This window comes from Caretta caretta, chromosome 6 (genome assembly GCF_965140235.1).
Source record: "Caretta caretta isolate rCarCar2 chromosome 6, rCarCar1.hap1, whole genome shotgun sequence".
NCBI lineage: Eukaryota > Metazoa > Chordata > Testudines > Cheloniidae > Caretta > Caretta caretta.
The window spans coordinates 85898860-85918453 of record NC_134211.1 but is presented as its reverse complement, the minus strand read 5'-3'; positions in this window follow the sequence as shown (position 1 = coordinate 85918453).

Sequence of the window (19594 nt, the reverse complement as noted above, 5' to 3'; positions counted from 1 at the left end):
TGAGAAGAGGTTTGAGGGAGAAGAGGGTAGTAGTCTTGGGGATCAGTTCAGGGAAGGCATTCCACGTATAAGCGACAGATGTAATTTTTCCGATTATGTCTTATAACATTTTATAATGTGTTATTGAGAACATATGCTTTTGTGGGTGCTATACATTATCACTGAGCCCACATCCTAAATTATACCTCTTGCCCTATTAAAGAATGGATTCATAAAACAGCAGTAAAACTCCAGTACAAATAGAGGATCTCCAAGAACCAGGCAAGAGGAAAGCTAGTCATAATGCTAGCTCTTTACTTTGGAAACTCAGTTCTTCATCTTGTCACTGATCAGATTCAAGTACTTCATATTTACAGTTTAAAAGCCCAAAATGGATTAATTTATCATAGCATAACATCATGACATTAGTACCTGAGTTCATGCTTAAGGGCTATAAGCTTTATGCTCTTTGAAGTAAGTAAAGGAAGCTTTTCTTTTTAAATTTCTACCTCCTCACTGCAATACATCACACAATCAGTTTTAATATATTTAGGGTTAAGTGCACTCTTGTAATTTAGAATTAAATGATTTTTATTAAGCACTTTTACTGAATATCTTCTTGGTGTACAACTCCACTGATTAAGGAACATAGTGACTGGTAAAACAGCAACCCCCATGAATTAGGGAAGCATTGGAGAAATGCATTTTGTCTATGGCTCAGTGCACACACAGTATTTCAAAGTATCTGAATTTCTGTAAAAAAAAAAGGGGGGGGGTCGTAGAAAACATTACAAAGACATAAAATATATTAAAACTGATGCCTGCATTATATTGTACTGTCTTTTAACAGGTTAAAGGCATCTCCCTACATTGAGGTGAAGCCCAATTAAAATCCAGAAGGGATGAAACTTCTGAAGCAAAAGGTTATGAAATGTTGTTTGTTCTGTGGTGCTGAAACTTTAAATGAAAATCCAGCTAGAAAGTGTACAGTGTGGAATCAGAACCAGCATATCATTAGTGCCCTACATTTTGTAAGGAGGTATGTGGGGAAAAAAATCAAATGAGAAAGGAGTGGTCAAGTGATCTGACCATGGGACCAGGAATAAGGAACTCCAAATTCTAGTCTGAGCACTGACACCAATGTCATCTGTGGTCTTGGACCAGTAATTTACACCTGTAGCTCTCATTAACTTCAATGGTAGCATAGAGTTCACTACCCCTCTGAAAATCAGGCTACTAAACTCATTACTGCAGTTTCCCCATCTATAAAATGAGGATAATACTTACTTCCTTATTTACCTCACAGAGCTGTTGTGAAGATTAATTAGATAATGACAGCAAAAAACTTTGAACATGAAAAGTGCTAAGAATTGTTCAATTGAGACTATTCTTTATTGCTGTCACAAATAATAATAAAGAGCTGTGTAAGGAAAGTAGAGGTGGGAAATAAAAGGCAATAATGGCTGCCTTTATTTGCGCATAGGATAGTGAATAATCTTTGCAAGAAGCAGCCAATCTTGTGAAAAAAGCTATCTTCAGTAATGGTGCTAAGGTTATTGACAGGTCTGGCTGTAAGTGCGGGTTCCATTAGATACATCAGCCTCAGTGTATTCGTGGCAGTTCTCACTGATGATTGCCCTCCTGCAGAGGTAGAGATAAGACAAACTATGATTGAAGGAAAAATGTAAACAGTTAAGAGAGAAATAGAAGTTAACCACCATTCTCTCACGAGGGCAAAGAATAAGGACTGTCGCACCTGCAAAGCAATAATAATGTCAAATGTTGCAGTAGATATGTGATTGTAGTGCAAATACTGTTTAGAGCTAGAATTGAAGGATTTATATTGTTTAGTATTTTTCATATGTATATTCAGTGAAGTGCACTTCCTTAGTCTGAGCCAGTGCATGCTACTGGCAGACAGAAGGAGTTTCACATGAGGTCTTGGCAATTTGTGTTAGTTTATGCTTTCTGCAGGTCTCTGGTAAAAGTCTCTGAACAAGTGTTGAACCCTCTTTATTTCAGGGCTCTGATAAGAAGTGTGTGTGCTGCAATTTTCTAGTTTAGTTTATGCTCTGCCCATCACTGTAACAATATGTGTTACATAATACAGCATAACAGATTTCTGTTCTGTACTGAGAAAGAAGTTGAATAATATATTCAGAAATTGCAGTAATAATGAAATGCTTTCTATTCCAGAGTAAGCAGGGAAGATGTTAAGCAGCAACCACTTAAGGTAAATAATTTTTAAATCTACAGGACCACATAATGTGTACCCAAGAGTTTCAAAAGAATTAGCTAAGGAGCTTTTTTAGATCACTGAGATTGAAACTGTGGAAGTTCCTGAGAACTGGGGGAAAAAAATTGCGCCATATTTTAAATGGGTAAACAAGGTGACTCAGGCAACTATAGGCTGACATCAATCCTGGACAAAGCCATAGAAAGACTGATATGGCATGGAAAGAATTACAGGATGGAAGCATAATTCATTCCAGTCAACCGGGTTTTATGGAAAATAAGTCTTGTCAAGCACACCTGATTTCATTTTTGATGAGATAAGAAGTTTGGTTGATAAAGATAACGGTGTAGGTGTAATATACTTATAAAACTCTAAGATACTTAGTGCCATGACATTCTGATTAAAAACTGGCACTACATAAAATCAATGTAGCACATTTAATTGAATTTAAAATGACTAATAGATGTCAAAAAATAATTGTACGTAGGGAATCATCATCCAAGGGGGGTATTTCTAGTGGGATCACAGACAGATCTGTTATTGGTCCAATGTTACTGAATAACTTTATCAGAGATCTAGAAAAAAATATAAAATTATTGGCAGTAAAGTTTGCAAATGTTACACAAATTATTGGAGTAAGGACAGAGTAATAAATGGTTATACTGAATGATCAGGAAAGTTTCACAAACTGCATTTGTTTAAACAACTTGGTTTAATAGACAGTCAAATGCAAGGTCATACATCTAGAAACAAAGAACACAGGTCACACTTATAAGACTGGACACTGTATCCTGGAAAGCAGTGATTCTGTAAGGGACTTAGAGGTTATGGTGGATAACCAACTGAGTGTGAGCTTCCAGTGCAATCCTGTGGCTAGGAGAGCGAAGGCAATTGTTGGATATATAAGCAGGGGGAAGAGAGGTGGAATTACCTCTGCATATAGTATTAGTGAGACTGTTACTGAAACACTGTGCCCAATTCTGATGTCCACAGTTCAATAGGGAGATTAAAACATTGGAAAGGGTTCAGAAAAAAGGGTTCAAAGTCTGGAAAACCTGCCTTACAGAGAGAGACTTAAGAAGCTTAATCTATTTAGTTTAAGCAAGAGAAGTTGATTTGATCATGGTCTACTACCTATATGGGGAGAAGATTTCTGACAATTGTCCCTTATGGCCTTAAAAATCTATTAATCTACAAGCTCCGGTTGAATTTAAGATCCGAGTGTGGCCAAGCCTCTTGCCACATGCCCTACACTGAGAGCTGCAGTGGGGGTTCAGTGCCAAATGAGGAATCCTCAGCTGGGATCTGGGATTTACTCACCTGGGATTTCTGGCAAGTTTACAGTTCCTTTGCACCTCCAGAGCAAAGAGCGTTATTGTGGGAAGAGAATCTGTTCCTTTAAGTACAACTGTCCTTTTTCCTTTATTTCTTAAAGATTAAAATTAAAGACCCAATCTTGCTTAACAATTTACTCAAATTTCCCATTTAATTCAACCGAAACTTCTCTGCATGAGGACCCATAACTAGGATTGCTTCTTTAAAAGCCAACACTCTCAAAACCCAATAGTTAAAACCAACCTGAGGTAAACATTAACTGAAATGGTACTCCCCTAACAAATGCACATTAGTTTATAACAAAAATACTGTATGTTAGGCTCATAAATAGTCATTTTAACTACATTCTAATGAACACTCATCAACCCCAGTGTGAGTAGAATTGGGCCCTTTTTAAAAAATTCAAAATAGTTTATTTCTATTTCAGCTAACATGGTTGTGTACTGCCGTGTATTTCAAAACTTCAGCAAAGAATGTAATTCTCACTTGTAAAGGTAATTAATGGTTATCTTATCAAATTATAGCACAGAAAATGTTTTTTCTATACAATAGCCTTCCTAATTGGAGATCCCTAAGATGACCATGTTCATTTTGTGCCTACAAAATTTCCCACAGTGCATCACATTCTTAATATTGTCTGACAGCAGCTGATGATAGCTATACAAATTTCAGCAAGAAAATTAATAATGCTTCAGCAATCATTACAAAAGACCCAATAATGCTAATTTATGTTTAGGATGCACCATCTCAATAGTTATTGAAACAAGACCTTGCTGACATTCTCATAGTATTGAGATTACAGTGTTGCAGGTCTTTGACAGTACCAAACAATAGTGAACAAATACAGATTAATACCAATTGACCCACACAGAAAAACACTGGGTCCAAATTCAGCTATGGCGTTGTGGCTCACTTACACCAGGGTGGAATGTGGTCCAAAATGTTTGAACTCACAGGAGACTTTGTATTCAAAGTCTTAATTTATCACTATAATTTTTTCAAAATTGTGTCCTTTTAATTTTTATTGGGGTTCTGTAAAGAAGGCAAAAAAAACAGACTGGAGTTTTACATTTGATTTGCTGTGTGTCTTTAAGAATGTGTACAGTTACAGAAAGAATATCAATCTTCCCCCTGAAAATCTACAGCCCTAGCATAATCATTACAATGTTGCTCTCTAAATTACTGTCCTTGGATGAAAACTTAGTTCATTCTTCAATGCATGTAACCCTTTGTTAACAGTATGTGTACAAATGGTTCTTAAGTTCAGTTCTCATTATCAGTTATTCTCTATTTTTAATTGTTGTTTATATTTGCAGCAAATCTGTTTTTCTGACACATGAAACTTGATAAAGTAGCATTCAAATTGTATTATCTGATTTAGATCACTGTAGAGGTATGATGTAGTGATTGAGGAGTGGGCTCAAGTGTGGGAAACCAGTAAACCTAGGCATTTAATTTTAGGTCTGGCACCAACTTCCCTCTGCAGCCTTGGACAAGTCACTTAGGCCAAAGTCATCCATTTTGATTGCCTACATATGCTCAGCACCTCTGAAAAAAAGTCAGGTCACATCTCAAGTCCTAAATATGAATTTAGGTGCCTAATTTTACTGCTGAAATTTGAAAATCTTAACCTTAGCCTCCCTGTCTCTGTTTCCCTATTTGTAAAGGGGAATACTAATCCTTAACTACCTTTCAAGGCCATTGTGAGAATTAATGTTTGTAAAGCACTTTAAGGATGAGAAGTACAGTATAAATTGCTAAACGTGATAGAATTCAGTATGAATTAAGTGAAATCCAAAACTTTTATTATATAGTCTTAGATTTCAAAAAGTGAAATCATCCAAAATTATGGTTTTGAAAAGGTTATTTATAAAACCCACTCCACAATGATTAGGCAGCTGCTAAGCTATGACCATTACTCATCACACTGGTCATAGTAGTCTCACCCCACCCTTGGGCTTCCCCACCCTGTTGGTTTGTTGTATCCACCTGTTGTCTCATATACTTCGATTGTAAGCTCTTTGGGTTAGAGACCATTTTATTGTTATATGTTTGTACAGAGCCTAGCACAATGGAGCCAAATTCCTGAATGAGTTCATTAGGTGTTATCACAATACAAACATATAGTAATAACTGACTAATTAATCATACTTTAAAAGCAAAAGCCACTCTAGGGTGTGCATTAATAGGCCATTGGTGAACTTCTTGGGTTAAGATACTTAGAGCTTGATTGCTATGCCAATGGGAGAAACCCTCCTGTCAGCATGGGTAGTGTCTACACTTGAAACACTACAGCAGCAGCACTGCAGTGTAGACACTACCTACATTGACAGGAGGGGTTCTCCCATCGGCATAGGTAATCCACCTCCACCTCTAGGAATTCTTCCGTTGACCTAATACTCTCTACATAGGGACTTAGGTCAGCTTAACTATGTAGCTCATGGGTGAGGATTTTTCACATCGCCCAGCGACATAGCTGGATAAATCTCATTTACTAGTGTAGACTAGCCCTCAGCCTTCAGCCCTGCACTTCACAATACGCTTGATGTGCGCACCAATGAATGTGTTGTTGTGCCATATTGCTGCATGTATGAACATTACTTACCTGGTCTTCTCATTACCTTTAATTTTAGATAACTAAACATTTAAAAACAAGCTAATGGTATAATCAATAGCCAAGATGTGTAGATCACTTTTAGTTTTAAACTATTTTCCTTTTAAACACTTTTCTGTGGGGACTTAACATTAAGTACTTCATTTGTTTTTTTCTCCTTAATATTACAAAGTAAAGGCATACTTAGTTTTAAGTACATGCACCATACAGGATCCACATGCAGACAGATACAAAATTCAAGTATTCAGTTATAACATTTCAGCTGAGTAATTATGTCTTATAAGAGATATAATCAGCAGATTCTGTATTGTAAAAGGGGAGCTAACAATGCCACTATGCTATAAGAAGATTGCAACGACATAGTCAAAATGGCATTGTATGGAGTATTGTTAGGTCACCTATATTCAAGATTTTTCTACTTTCTTCAGGAGACGTTCTAGAAGATCCTGAAGATATTTTTATAAAGTCACACCATTCAGGAAAGACCTGATGGCTGGAAAGTGGCCAACATAAGGTAATTATTTAAGATAGGTTTCAGAGTAGCAGCCGTGTTTGTATCCGCAAAAAAGAACAGGAGTACTTGTGGCACCTTAGAGACTAACGAATTTATTTGAGCATAAGCTTTTGTGGGCTACTATTTAAGATAGGATCTGGGAACACTTCAGGAAATTACAGACCATTTAGTTTTGATTCCTTAGTTGTGGGGGGGAGGGAGTCTTAAAAAGCATTTTAGGAGATTAAATGGAAAACATTTAGAAAAGCACAGCTTGATGAAGGAGAGCCAATGTAGCTTCAGGAATGAAAGGTCATGCTTCACTAACTTCTGGATTTCTTTATGAATATAAAGAACAAAGGAAACAAATGTATGTAGCAGACTTATTACTTTATATTTTTAGAGAGTAGTTGACAAAGTTTTAACCCTAAGATTAATATCTATGTATTATGTAGAATAAAGGAGTAAAACCAAGAATTATCCTAAGAGGAATAATTTGTTGTTCTGAAACAAAGATGAATAGAGCACCACAGATCTTAATAATAGGACTTTATGTTTTAATTTTACATCTACTTAGCAATAGTGATACCAAACTCTGGATTCCCAAGTTACAGGTGATTTTAACTCTCTTATTCTGCAAAGTACTTAAGCAATGCATGTAACTTTTAGCATGAGTAGTTCCATGTAAGTCAATGGGACTACCCAGGCGCTTAAGCGCTTTGTAGGATCACAGCAAGAGTATTCAACCCTTTGCAGGATGAAGCCCACAATTAGGAAGAATGCAGTCAGAATTTTAAAAAATGGATGGAAGTGCTTGATCTAAGAGATAGTAAATTTAACTTGGCTCATCAGTTTAGAGTCACGAATATGGGAGAGGTTAGGTGATAAGAGAAATGTTATCTGGCAAAAGGAACAATAATGCAACACATTCACCAGGAGAGGGATTTATAATTATAGGACAGTTTAACCCCTTTCCACCCAAAACTCCAGGTTTTCTTTCTGGGGCTCCTTAACCACCCAACCTCTTGTCCCCATATCCTTGAATCTTTTGTGCCGTGCCTCTATCTCAGAAACTTTTGGATTGCTTTAAACAGAACCAAAATGCTGTACAGACAAAGCTTTCAGAAGAGATTAATGCTTCTCGGTGCCTCTATTTTTGGGTGCCCAAAGTGAGATACCTTAGAATGGTCTGCCTTTCAAAAAGTGCTGAGTGTCTAACCTTTGAAAATGAGGAGGCCCTTTTAAAGGGGTCTCAAGTTGAGCACCCCAAAAAAGGAGGCATCCAAAATTACTAAGTACTTTTGAAAATATTAGTTATGACACAAAAACTTTTTAAATTCTTTAAAGTTAATTGTTTCACATTTGATAATTTCACATATATATTATCACATGTATCACTATACTTTGGATATATTAATACTGAAAATGTATTTGGTAGAATTTTAGATTTGGTAGAAAATTTCTCCTTCCTTCCCTACCACCAGAAGACAGGTACATGTCTTACCAAATTAAGGTAGGGTAGGTAGCATAGAGTTTTAAGTAAAGGGAAATGAGTAGGCTAAAAACAGTATGCAAAATGAATCACCCAGTCCTTTCACATTTCTAGACCCCATGTTCTTCTACCTTTTTATTTAAAATCCCTCATTTGTACTTTGGCTTATTCCAACCAATCAACCACCAAAAAAAACCCCCAAACCCCTAACCCTATGAACTCATAATTTTAGATGCTTTTCATTTCAGCATTAATCAAACATGGTAACTAATTCAATTACTCAATACTGCAGATCTAAATATAAGTCTCTTTGGTTTAATTATATGATGTAATCTTGCATTCCCAATGTGAGACATCAGGAAATTAGATATAAGACTAGAAGTGAACTGCTATTTAGGTAAGCGGTTGTAAGGGAAAAGCTTTGGTTTTGTGGAACACTGGTCTACTTTCTGCATGGAGGGAGGTGCTGTATAGTTTGGATGGCCTCCATCTAAGCAGAAGGGGAACTAGGAGGCAGGCTTGCTAAACTACTTAGGAGGGGAGGGTGAAAAGAGAGAACAAACTATCACCCATTTAGCACAAAATCAAGATACTGAGGTTTAAATAAAGACACTAAAGGATGTGAAGAGAATAAATTTGTTAATTGTCTATACACCAATGCTAGAAGCTTGAGTAATAAACAAGAAGAATTAGAATTGCCCATTTATCAGTATAAATTTGGCCTACTTGGCGTTACTGAAACCTGATGGGAAGTTTAACATTCCAATTATGTAAATACCACTGGTGATAACTATTTAGGAAAGATCAAGTGGGCAAACGGGACGAGGCACTGTCAAAATGACACTACCTGTTTTGGAGTCAGACAACTCAGAAGCAAATGATCCTGAATGCTTTCGGATCAGTTTTCTAACAGACAAAAAACAAACTGGGGAATTAGCTGGTGTTTGCTACAGGTCATCAAATCACACTAGAGAACAGAATGACCAGCTCCTTAAGCACCTAGTTAAAATATGTCGAAAAAAAAAACTTATCATAAGGAACTGATGTCTGAGTGATATGTGCTGAAGGTCTCGTGCTGTTAATACTAAAACATCCTGGGAATGTCTAACAATTATAGAAAGAAAAGGAGTACTTGTGGCACCGTAGAGACTAACCAATTTATTTGAGCATGAGCTTTCGTGAGCCACAGCTCACTTCATCAGATGTTTACCGTGGAAACTGCAGCAGACTTTATATACACACAGAAATCATGAAACAATACCTCCTCCCACCCCACTGTCCTGCTGGTAACAGCTTATCTAAAGTGATCAACAGGTGGGCCATTTCCAGCACAAATCCAGGTTTTGTGCTGGAAATGGCCCACCTGTTGATCACTTTAGATAAGCTGTTACCAGCAGGACAGTGGGGTGGGAGGAGGTATTGTTTCATGATTTCTGTGTGTATATAAAGTCTGCTGCAGTTTCCACGGTAAACATCTGATGAAGTGAGCTGTGGCTCACGAAAGCTCATGCTCAAATAAATTGGTTAGTCTCTACGGTGCCACAAGTACTCCTTTTCTTTTTGCGAATACAAACTAACACGGCTGTTCCTCTGAAACCTAACAATTATAGATGACAATTTCCTAACTTGGGAAGTGTTGCATCTAACACAAAGGAATTCTATATTAGACTTCATTTTGACAGAAAAAGAGGATAACAGAACTAAAAACTGGCAGTAGCTTCGATACAGGTGATCAAGACTTTATCCCATTTGTTATGTGCAAAAAGAATAAAGCCCAAACCAGTAATATATATAGTTGGTGCTTTAAAAAGGGCCAATTTCACAAAAAGCTGAAAACAATTATGAGCCAAATCAGATGGGAGAAAAATGTGAATAATTGGGAACTGTTAAGTATATTTTACTGCATGCCCCAAAATTCATTCTCATAATTGAGAAGTGGGCCACACTGTTTATAAAAACAATCTGGCTGAAAGAAATGAAAGCAGCTATAAAACATTATATATATTGTCAAAGGGTGACACTGGTCCCCTCCACTGCACCTCTGCCACATCCACTGACCCAGATTAGGCTTTAAAAAAGAGAGACCCTGTGAGTCAGTTAAGAAGTTGAGTATGTCTACACTGCAGATGGGAGCTATACCCTGGGTCCAAGCTTGCGTAGCTAGCCCAAGCCTCCACCAGTGTAGTACCGTCCACACAGATATTTTTAATGCACTGGCACGAGTCCTACCAGCACAAGTCTGTCTGACTGAGCTGGGAGGCTTGCTCCCTGCTGCAGTGCAGACATACCTCCAGCGTCCCCTGGGAGGGGAGGCAATGAGAACCTGAGGAACTGTTCTGAAAAGGGGCCTCCTGGGAGAAAAGCCCTGGGTGATAGTGCCCTAGGAACAAGCCATAGATACAGAAAGCAAGAGTAGCAGGATTGGCTCAGGTCAGCTGACTTGGGATTGTGGGGCGCAGGCTGCAGGGCTAAAAATTGCTGCGTAGAGATTCGTGCCCCAGCCTCAAATTTTCAGGTGCCCTATGCAGCTGCATATGCTGTGTATGCCTAAGGACAGCCCTGGGCCTGCCCCCTTTCCAGGGTTGCAGCTCAGGGACTCCCAGTGGTGCAAGTAGAAATCATTTCTTGCCAGTACTGCACTCATGGGAAGGACACAAAGCGGGGGGGGAGGGGGCATGTGACCTTCCCACCCTCTCCCCATCCTCTCTGACACCCCCCTTACCTGTCGAAAATTTTACAACCGCATCTGTTAAACAGCACCCCAAATGGAAACTTCTTAAATGAAAGATAGGAAGGACAATCACCCCACTTTCCCTTAACGCACTATCAGTGCCTCCCTAATATCCAAACTAAGCTTCTGCCAGTTTACCTTTATCTAAGGGTATGTCTTCACTACCAAGGTTAAAGCGCTGCCGCTTTGTAGTTGCGGCACCAGTGCTGGGAGCGAGCTCTCCCAGGGTTGTAAAAAACCCACCCCCACAAGGGGAATGACTCCCAGCGCTGGGGCACTGTCTACACTGCCAGTTTACAGCGCTGAAACTTGCATCACTTGGGAGGGGGGTGTTTTTTCACAGCCCAGAGCGAGAAAGTTTCAGCACTGTAAAGTGGCAGTGTTGACAAGGTCTCAGCATTGCTCTCTGCCAGACACTAGGAAAGCAAAGATGCTGTGCCATCTGGGTTTGATGGAAAAGAGGCATAGAACTGTGTGTGCCATGTGCATCTTGATACAACTACTGCCCAGATTGTTTTATTGTTTTCCTCAGCATGACATACAGGAAGGGCAATCAAAATCAGCCTGGCAGAACGTGCATGAAAACTGTCTCTGAACAGATAAGCAATTGATCAAAATTACATTCTCTGATCTCTTGGGACCAAATCCTTTTCCCACTGAAATCAAAAGAAGTTTTGCCATGGAGTTAAATGGGAACAGGCTTTGACATATGGAGGGGAAAGAACAAAACCACTCAAGCAAGGGCTATGTTGCTTATACCACAGGTTTCAAAGGCTGCTGACTCATAAGAGAAAGTCAGCAGACATCTGATCTTTGCCCATTGCAAGAGAGAAATCAGCAATCAATGAGGCTAGAACAGTCTTTGTACCATATCCAACTCATAAGTACATCTGCACAGGATCAAGGAAATATGAAGGCTCCAGATTAATCTAAAGTCCTCATTCCCATGGTTAGAATGCTCCCATCGGTATATGTTCCTAGTCCAGAGGCTGCAGCAGGAATCAAAAACACTGTTTAAACACCTTCCGTCCCTCCCACCCCTCCCCTCTTGAAGACTCTTGACCAACTTAATAGTGCAATACATATGCTAACAAACTTAAACAAAGCCTTTGTTTAAGTTTGTTAGCATGTGTATTATGCTTTTAAACCCATATAAAGAATGAGTGCCCTCCCTAGCAGCGTTCTGCTCCTTTAAGGAGCAGAGTGCAACTCCACGCCCCCTCCGGGGGGGAAAGGGAGGAGGAGGGGGAAGGCGAGGGGCGCTAGCCTCCCCACGTTTTTCCAGTACCCTGTACCTGCTAAAAATCTCTTGCCCCAGTACTGCATACTGGAGTGTACCACCCTACTTGCACTCCTGGGGACTCCTCTAGTCAGCAGCCAAGGTCTAGTCCCTTCTAGACCTTACTGCCTTTTCCTGAGCCCTTTCCTTACCATCTGGCACTCCCCTTACTCTGGGTTTGCCTCCCAACGAATAACTGTAGGCTACCTATCTCTGAAGCCTCTAAACACTCTTCCCTTCTCCCAGGAAGCGATAGCTGACTTTCACAGCAACCCCCTTCTTCTTCCAATTTCCTGTCTTTATAAGTTCCTCCTCAGCTTCGCTCCCTCAGTCAAGGGATTGCTTAGCTACCTGATTCCTCTCAACTGTAGCCTGTCAGGTTAATTAGCCCCCTTTTCAATCTACATTAACATCACAGGACCCTTTACCTTTTCTTGTGAAAAATGATAGGCCAATCTGTCCTTGGCCCTTGAACAGATGTAGAGGCTGGGGAAGATACAAGGAGGCTGGAGTGGGGGGACGGGGTATACTTTAGCCACTTCGCGACCTGGCAAGCTGGAGTGGCGACCCTGTTCTCCCCCAACCTACGGCCCGAGGTGCTAGGGGTCACTGAGGCCGTGCCGGGCCACCTGCTGCACCTTCGAGTCCGTATGGAGGGGCTCGTGGTCAATCTTGTTAACATCTATGCCCCGCAAATGAGCTCCAGGCGCCCACAATTCTATCAGCGGGTGTCCGACTTTCTCGGCATCCTAGATTCACATGAGTGCCTGGTCCTGGGAGGGGACTTTAACACCACCCTCGAGGAACGGGACCGCTCAGGGGCCGAGCCAAGCCCGGCTGCCGCGAATATTCTCCGAGGGATAGTTGAATATCACTCCCTAGTGGACGTCTGGCGTGACCATCACCCAGATGACACTTCCACGTTTACTTTTGTCCGGGTGGAGGCCCATCGGTCACACCACTCTCGGTTGGACCGTATTTACTTATCCCGTTTCCATCTTTCACAGGCCCACTCCTCCGCCATTCGGCCGGCCCCATTCTCCGACCATCACTTAGTCACCGTAACGGTCTCCCTCCATGCAGAGAGACCGGGCCAGCCTATTGGCACTTTAACAACAGCCTGTTGGAGGACGAGAGCTTCATGACGTCCTTCCGGGAGTTTTGGCTGGCCTGGCGAGAGCAGTGGCGTGCTTTTCCCTCGGTGCGGCGATGGTGGGATCTCGGGAAGGTGCGCACCAAGCTCTTCTGCCGTGACTACACGCGGGGCACCAGCCAACGGCGAAATGCGGCGATAAAGCAGTTGGAACGGGAGGTCTTAGAGATGGAGAGGCGCCTGACCGCCAACCCCGAGGACCCGTCCCTCTGCGGAGCGTGCCGGGAGAAGCGGGAGGAGCTCCAGGCCCTCGAAGACCACCGGGCCAGAGGTGCCTTTGTTCAGTCCCGCATCCGCCTCCTTCGGGAGATGGACCGCGGCTTCCGCTTCTTCTATGCCCTGGAGAAAACAAGGGGGGCCAAGAAACACATCACCTGCCTTCTTGCGGAAGACGGCATCCCCCTCACGGATCCGGAGGAGATGTGTGGGAGGGCCCGTGACTTCTACACAAGCCTTTCTCCCCGGATCCAACCGATCCTGGCGCTTGTGGGGTGCTCTGGGAGGAACTCCCCACGGTCAGCGTGGGCGACCGAGACCGACTAGAGCTGCCTCTCACCCTGGCCGAGTTCTCGGAAGCCCTCCGTCGCATGCCCACCAATAAATCTCTGGGCATGGACGGGCTGACCGTGGAGTTCTACCGCGCGTTCTGGGACATCCTCGGCCCGGACCTAGTCACCGTCTGGGCTGAGTCCTTGCAGAGCGGGGTCCTCCCTCTGTCATGCAGGCGAGCGGTGCTCGCCTTGCTGCCAAAGAAGGGGGACCTCCGCGATCTACGAAACTGGCGTCCCATCTCACTCCTTAGCACGGATTACAAAATTGTAGCGAAAGCAATCTCGCTGCGGCTAGGGTCCGTGATGGCGGACGTGATCCACCCAGACCAGACCTATACTGTCCCGGGTCGCAGCATTTTTGACAACCTATTTCTAGTCCGAGACCTTTTGGAACTCGGGCGGAGAGATGGTCTGTCGTTCGCCCTCCTGTCTCTTGATCAGGAGAAGGCGTTCGATAGAGTAGACCACGGGTACCTCCTGAGCACTCTGCAGGCGTTTGGATTTGGACCTCAGTTTGTGAGTTTTCTCCGGGTGCTGTATGCCTCCGCGGAGTGTTTGGTTAGGTTCAACTGGACCCTGACTGAACCGGTCAGCTTCGGGCGAGGAGTGCGGCAGGGGTGCCCCCTCTCGGGCCAGTTGTACGCTCTGGCAATCGAGCCTTTCCTCTGTCTCCTCCGCAGGAGGATGACAGGGTTGGTGCTGCGGGAGCCGGAGCTGCGGCTGGTCCTGTTGGCGTACGCCGATGACGTACTCCTTGTGGTCCAGGACCCGGGCAACTTGGCGCGAGTGGAGGCATGCTGGGCCATCTATTCGGCAGCCTTCTCCGCCCGCGTCAACTTGGTCAAGAGCTCTGGCTTTGCGGTGGGGGACTGGCGGCAGGTGAGCTCCCTCCCACCCGCGCTTCAGACCATCCGGTGGAGTGTGGGTCCACTGCTCTATCTCGGCGTTTACCTTTCCGCCACACACCCTTCCCCGCCAGAGAACTGGCAAAATTTAGAGGGTGGGGTGATAGAGCAGCTCCGGAAATGGACGAGGCTACTCCGGTGTCTCTCCCTCCGAGGGAGAGCACTGGTGCTTAACCAACTAGTCCTGTCCACGCTCTGGTACCGGCTCAACACCCTGGCCCCGGCCCCGGGTTTCCTGACCCACCTCTGGAGATTGATTCTAGAGTTCTTCTGGTCAGGAATGCACTGGGCCCCTGTTGGAGTTCTTCATTTACCCCTGAAGGAAGGAGGGCAGGGCCTGAAGTGTCTGTACACTCAGGTCCGCGTTTTCCGCCTCCAGGCCCTGCAGAGGCTCTTTTATAGTGCACGTAGTTCGGCGTGGAGCATACTGGTGCACGCCTTCCTGCGCCGCTTCCAAGGGCTTCGATACGACCGGCAGCTCTTTTATTTTTCTCCGAGGGGTTTTCCGCGAGACCTCTCCGGGCTGCCGGTCTTCTACCAGGACCTCCTCCGGACCTGGAAACTGTTTCTAACAACCAGGTCCGTGGCGGCCACCGTGGGAGCAGATCTCCTCACGGAGCCCCTGCTACACAGCCCCCAGCTCCGTGTGCAGGTGGCGGAGTCCTGCTCGGTGCGCCAGAGGTTGGTCCTGGCGGAAGTCACGAGGGTCGGAGACCTCCTGGACTATGACCGGAGAGACTGGCTGGATCCCCTGACGCTCGCTTGGCGCATGGGGCTCTCCAGCCCCCGTACCCCCCGGCGCGTACTTCAGGAGGTGAAGGCCGCCTTGACCCCCGCTGCTCGGGCTTATGTCAACCGAGCCTTGCGCGAGGGCGCACCCTGCCCATCCTCTACCCCAGGCCCGCCGGACCTTTCCATTGGGCCCCTTCCCCATAGATCCCAACAAACCCCTCACCCTTTCACTGCAAGCCGGCTGCATGAACTGCAGCGAGTCAGTTTTCAAATTGCACCACGGAAATATTTATACACACTTACGCTTCACACCCTTCACGCCCACACCCTGGTGTCCCACCCCGATACAAAGTGGCGGGACCTCCTGCCACCTTTGGAGGGTGAGCAATCTCGATGGGCCAGCTTGTATTCCACCTTGGTCCCGAGGCCCATCGGGGACATCAGTTGGCGGCTCCTTCACGGAGCTGTGAGCACGGGAGTATTTCTGATACGGTTTACCCCCATCCCGGATACTTGCCCTTTTTGTAACGTGAGGGAAACCCTGGTGCACGTATATTTAGAGTGTGCCAGATTGCAGCCCCTTTTCCGGCTACTCACAAATATTTTATTGCGCTTCTGGCTTCATTTCTCCCCTCACCTTTTTATCTATACACTTCCCATCCGTGGCCCCAGAAAGTCGCGGGATCTCCTGGTCAACCTCCTCCTAGCCTTGGCTAAAACAGCCATTTATAAAACCAGAGAGAGGAGGTTGGCCCATGAAACGTCCTGCGATTGTAGGGCCTTTTTCCGATCCTCAGTACATTCACGTATCCGGGCGGAGTTCCTCTGGGCGGCGTCCACCGACTCCCTTGACGCTTTCGAGGAGCGGTGGGCGCTGTCCGGGGTTCTCTGCTCGGTGACCCCGTCCGGTTCCCTCCGTCTGACCCTTTGATTGAGGGGAAGAGCGAGAGACGCCAGCCCCAGCCATTGCCGCTGTGGATACCATCATTACCATCATCTAGGAGGGGTCCTATAATACATGGGTGTCTACCCCCCCACCCCTAAACCGCCCACCCCGCAGCCATGCCCATCTTGCCGGGCACTCTCAGGAGAGGGAGGATCGGTGACACTGGGCACGGCACTAGGTAACTCGAGGGGGTGGAAGACCACGAGTGTCGAGGAAGCCCCCCCGCTCTAGGCCACCAGGTAACTCAGGAGGGTGGAAGACCACGAGTGTCGAGGAAGCCCCCCCACTCTAGGCCCAGGCTAGCCTGAACACTTCTCCCTCCTGAAAGCTGCTGTGTTATACCTCCTGTTTGCGTTGTTTTGTTGCATAGTTGTTTTGTTTCCTTTGGTAATTTTGTAAGTGTTACCAATAAACTTCTTTTCTGTTTCAAAAAAAAAAAAAAAAGATACAAGGAGCCTTGCCCCTTGCAACCTTGATGCAATGTGTGGAGGGGACAGGGAGGGGCAAGAGGGAGACCTGAAGCTAAAAAATTCAGAGGAGCAGCTAAATAGGTATTAGATAAATACAGATGTAGATTTAATATTTATTTTCAAGGAGTGTTGAAAATCTTGTGCACACACTGCATTTATTATACACGTGACAGTTTTTTAATAAAGTAGGTTATGCCTATTATAATACTAATGGGATAAAACAAGCCTGAGCCTGTGCATTTTAAACTCTGTTCACTAGATGAAAATTATTGTGTTTTCTGTAGACAGATATAATTTCTTTATCAATGAATTGTGATTTTTAAATGCCTTTCTATGTTAACTATAGCATTTATGCACCTGAAACAGCGCTTGAGTAGGAAAAATAAAAGTGCTTGTATTCTATTCCTGAATGACCTTGAAAACCGCAACACAAATCAGAAAATATATTCTGCATTTATTATAAATCCATTCTCCAAGGTATTATGAAAATTGGTTTTAAGATCATAATAATTTAACAATCCTTCACCCCCTCAAGTAACCTGGCCTTTGGTGACTTCCTGACCCTCACATGAGCATTACCAGTAAAAATTCTGTATGCATTTCTAATACATAAACTCTTTTTTCCCCCTCTTTGAGATATATTTAAATATAAGTTGATTTAATAAAACACAAAATGTATCCATTTCATAGTGTTACAGAACAGAGATAAAATATAAAGAAAATGTACATGTACACAGACTAATTATGTATTATATTGCCTTCACTTATCTGAAAATCCTGATTTAAAAATATTAAACTAAAGAGGCAATTGCTGTACCTCTATAGATGCAATATCCTGGGCATAGAGCAATACCAGGCGTTGGTCCATACTCTAAAGGCACAGAGTTTAGAAATGAATTCTCAGTCCATGAGCGGACTTCACTTGTGGCAGAAGAGCCAATGGAATTGTCTCATGGACACTATTACAGAATAAGTCTTGGTGGGTGTAGTAGTCATGATCCTCGGTGGCCTTGATACTCCTTAGTGCACAAACAACTCCCCTTCAGGCTCCCTTGGAGTAGGGTGACCAGACAGCAAAGTGTGAAAAATTGGGATGGGGGTGCAGTACAGGGGTCTGTGGAGTCCCTCTGCTGGTCACTTCCACTTCCTCATTCCCCCATATTTTTTGCTGCACCCAAAGCCTTTCCCAGCCATTCAGGAGACCACAGGATTTCTGCCCAAAGAGATGGTATTTCTAGACATATAGCAGTGGTTCTCAATCTTTCCAGACTACTGTATCCCTTTCAGAGTCTGATTTGTCTTGTGTACCTCAGATTTCACCTCATTTAAAAACTACTTGCTTACAAAATCAGACATAAAAATACAGAAGTGTCCCAACACACGGTTACTGAAAAGTTGCTTACTTTCTCATTTTTATCATGTAATTATAAAATAAACCAAACTGGTATATAAATATTGTACTTACATTTCAATGTGATGCTTGAGCCTGTTTTTCACTTGTGTAAAGACCAAGCCCCAGGCAGTGGGGCTGAAGCATGTAACTTAGCTTTGTGGAGCCCCGAGCAATTGCCCCACTTGCCACCCCCTAATGCTGGCCCTGCATGGCCCCCTAAACCTGTCCCATGATCTCCCACGGGGCTGCAACCCCCAGGCTGAGAAACACTGATCTAGATGAGTTGAGTACCCCCTGGAAGGCCTCTGCATACCCTCAGGAGTTCATGTATCCTTGGCTGAGAACCACTGACATATAGCATTCCATTCAGTTAGAAACGTTCGTTGCAGACAGTGAAGTATTTTTGCCTACAAAGATGTGGGGGGAACAATTCACTGTCACCCACAGTTACACGAGGACACCTCCAAGAGGCTCCCATCTCAGTCCTGACTTCCCCCTCCCTATTTCCCACCTGTCCTTGTCCCCAAGGTACTCTAACTTGGACTCTTCTGGTTCTCCAAGCTTCAATGTCTCCTTGAACTGCTCCCTGTACCAGCCACACAAGGTTCCTTACCCCTGCTCATCCTTCCCTCCCACACCACACGTTCCCTCCAAGAATCAACACCCACACCCCAAGTTCCTAACTTCTCTCTCACTTCCCAAAGTTCGTTTCCCCTTAAGAAGCTTATTCCACCCCCCTCCAGACCAAAGCTTTCCCCCCCTCAGATTCCTTCCCCTGCTCCCAAAGTTTCTGTCCCCTCCCCCTTTACCTATGTCCTAAGCGGGAGCTGCCAGGTCAGAGGCTGGAGGACCATAGCTCTGCACAGGCTACGGCAAGTGGCCTCCCATTTTGGTGCCATGAATGGATAGTGTTTATGAGACAACAGCACTTTCACCCCACGAATCTGACTGTGGATCCAAAAGGTCAGACAGCAGCAGAGCCCTTGGGTGCATTTGAAGCCTATCTAGGGGGACCAATTGTAACACTGAGACCCCCAGTCACCCACTGGGGGGACTGAACCTAGGACCTCTGGAGCTTAGTACATGAGCCTCTACCGCATGAGCTAAAAGCCAACTGGCTATTAGCAAATGCTGTAGAGCAGATTCATTTTATTTCTCTCCCTAAGTGGTCTCAGTGCCACTAGATGGGACAGAACACCACACCCAGAAGGTGTGTGGGTTACACAATCACACACAGTCCAGCATGCTATCCAAGTCCCACAACCAGTCAGCATCACTTCCTCCC